Raw genomic sequence first — 3553 nt, forward strand, 5'->3', positions numbered from 1 at the left:
TATCTGACATCAAGGCGCTAGCAGCAGCAGTGGGCAGCCACGGGGAGGAGGGGGTGGCGAAGTGTCATACCTGGTGGGTAGGCTGGGATTTGATCCCCCGTCCTGCTGCTCTACTCGCTGAGCTGCTAAAAGGACGGTTCATTTAGACGCCACATTAAACTCCAACCGCTAACAAGTTCAACAGCAGCTTCATTAGCTCTTCAGCAGTCGCCCATGACCCCGTCACTGGTTCACTGCTTTTCCTGCCGTGGTCACGACCCCCCCAACCTACAACATCCCACAACTGCTGCACATCCAGCATGCAAACAGGGCCTGTTTGTGTTGACTAATCTTTAAGATGTATGTAACCATAAGCTGAGCAGAAGTGACAGCAGAATCATGTTTGCTGAGGGGAGAGAGCTGAGCTGAAATTCTTTTCTGTTCAGAAGTGTAATGACCCACAAAGTGCAGCTGTGAGATCCATGTGGGGCCGGCAGGGGAGAGTTGTACCACCGCGTAAGTCATGACACTGTCAGTGTGGCCATTTAGAAAAGAGCTGCCAAAACAGATGCTTTTATCCAATGTAACATAGTACAAATGAAGAGCTCACACAAGGGCACTTCAATGTTCAACCAGGATTCAAACCACTGTCCCTGCGTCCCAGCTCAGGCCCAGCGGAGCCAAATCCACCCGGGCATCCAGCACACACTCAGGAGAAGTGCTATGTTTCTGAGAGCAGCATCGTGGATTTTACAAGCAAAAAACATCAACTAAAAGTCTTTTTGCTGCTTTGCACTGATCGGGATTTTAAACCCACAAGCTGTTTGCTCACAGATCTACAGTGTCAGGACCTACTTCACTTCCCCCTGCAAGACTTTTACTTTGCACTCACTTCCTGTTCCTGGTCCCCTCACATTTTTCCCTCAACAACTGCCAGATCGTCTGCTTTCTCACCGCAACTTTCCAGCTTTCATCAAGATCATCTTTCCATCTAGGTTTTTTAAACTGACTCTCCCTGCTACTTTGGTTATGTGAGTAACTGCTCCCTAGTTACCCCCCGTCGCCAACCTAATGAATGACTAAGGGTTATGAGTACTGTTATCTGCCCATGAGGGGTCAAGATTTTTATAAGGAGATTTACCAAGAAGATTTACCAAGTTATGTGATTGTCTGCTACCACTCTACCGATTATCCATCATGTGTTCAAGTTACCTGTATCAAAGACTTCACCAAGTAAATATCCACTGTAAGAATTCTCATACCAATTAAGAACCAACTTTATGTCACTTAAGAGAATTAAGTTTACTCCTAAATCACCAAAGGGATTTAGGAGTTTTGTTGTGACATCACTAATACGATTTTGGAGCTCTCCTCACTATCAGGGACTGGAGATTCACCACGGCTACGTTCCACGCACTAATTCCCAGGCCTGCCTCTGTTACGGCTCCAGACCACTACATCTTCCCCAGTGGACTCTCCTCCCACCATCTCCCTACCCTTTCTTCAAGTTACTCATCCTTGCTGCATCTCAACATATATCTACTCTACCAGGACCCTACTCCACTCTTCCCCATAAGAACGGTGCTTCTCCTCTAGACTCGGCTCGTCTCCCCACTCTAGTAATTTTTGTTTTCATGTTCAGACACCATATCCCATAAGTCACTGTGAAGATACTCGTCTTTGTGTCTTCTCTCATAGGCTAGAGTTCAGAACCATCTATCGAGTCGGAGGACTTACCTTATTGGGTCCAACCCTAAAACTAGTACCTTACAACAGTACCATCAGCAACTACTAAGTTACTGATGCCCAGACAAAAAGTGTTGACTTCCTGCTGAAATGTCCAGAGTGCAACTATAAAGTGGCTTAACGTTATAAATGTAATTCAGTACTTATAAACAGTAAAAGTACCTAGAAAACAGATGTAGGTACATTACTTGATAGTTATCTTCTCTTACTGATAAGAGATAAACAGCATGAACTTTGAAAAGCCAAAGACACTGAAGATGTGATGGTCCACGCTGTGTTGTGCTGAGCCTCTAAGAACTGACCCCAGTAACACACTGACTGTCAGTCTGCTTCGGGCTGTGGAGGCTCAAATCAAGTCGCTTTCACACACAGTCAATTAATCAGAGCAGATTCACTTAGAAATGACTGCAGCTGTGGTAACGTGTGTCCATGTTGATTCTGAACCTGAGTGACCTGAGTGAGCTGTCTTGTCATGTAAATGGTAAATGTTCTGCACTTATATAGCGCTTTTCTACCTATTGGCACTCAAAGCACTTTACACTGCTTCTTATTCACCCATTCACACTCACAATCACACACACACTCACACACCGATGGGGGAGCTGACCAACACTCACCAGAATCAACTAAGTTGGGATCAGATCAAGGACATTTGACATGTGACCAGAGGAGCCGGGTATCGAACCCACAACCCTGGGGTTCGTGGACAACTGCTCAACCTGTGAGCCACAGTGACACGTTCTAAACTGCTTGTTGGGTTATTTGGTAACTAAGTCTTCACTGACTGTAACCCCAGAGACAAACAGCTCATTGTCTTCCTGTGGAAATCTTGGACCAGTGTCTGATTAAACTCCAAACTGCATTTACGCGATGATTTCACCACAGCTGTGCGATAGTTCTTTGTGCCTGCAGGAGCTCAATACAAGTGAAGTGAGGCTGTTAGAGCGGAAGTGGGGGCTGAGTTGGAAGCTGTAGCCTTCAGTAGGGGTAAAAGCTAAAAGAGAGGATCCTCACAGAGCTATGAAATGATAAAACTGTCAGTTTAGGGCTCAGCACAGCTTCTCAGAGGAGCAGGGAGAGCACACTGCTCTGGGGACACTGGCTTACATGGCTCAAAAGAGCATGAATTTCCTCTGGCTAGACTGGGATGGGACTGACAGCAACACACTGGTGATGTGCTCTGATATTTGAGATGGTGCAGTCAGCAGTTGAGAATTTCTCAGAGGCAAAATCTTTACACAGAACAATCTCAAGAGAATAAATAAAACTAATAGAATAAAACTCGCTCTTGGTTATAATTTCAAAAAAAGTGATCCACCGCTGATGGGGATAGTTTATATTTCTCTTTATAACTTAGTAGCTAAAGAAAATTAACTTGTGTCATACAATTCTGTTCCATAAGTTGACTCGTTTTGAATTGTTGAGTCTCTCGAACGCTTGTCTGGCTTCCTGCTGCCACCTGGTGGCCACACAGAGCACTGCCATGTTCTGTACTATAACATGCACATACTTTTGAGATATCAGAGCATGTCCAGCTGCAAATGTCAACAAAATAAAAACCATCTGCAAAGTAGTTTGAAGATAAAATAGAGATTTTTGGCCATAAACAAAAGTGTGTTAGTGGACTGAAGGAGTAGGAAAAAAAGAGCAAAGAATGCAATTCACCAAAAAAGCTTTTAACATTTCTCTCACGTCCAATCCAAAGGTATGTTTTCCCAACAGATGACAATCAGAAATGGATTTAGCATTTTTGCCAATGTTTGAAAAAACTGCCTGATGTTGACATTCTTTGAAAATAAGAACCATTCTGAAAGATAACAAAAGCTGA

The sequence above is a fragment of the Channa argus genome, chromosome 6 (assembly GCF_033026475.1).
Source record: "Channa argus isolate prfri chromosome 6, Channa argus male v1.0, whole genome shotgun sequence".
Classification (NCBI taxonomy): domain Eukaryota; kingdom Metazoa; phylum Chordata; class Actinopteri; order Anabantiformes; family Channidae; genus Channa; species Channa argus.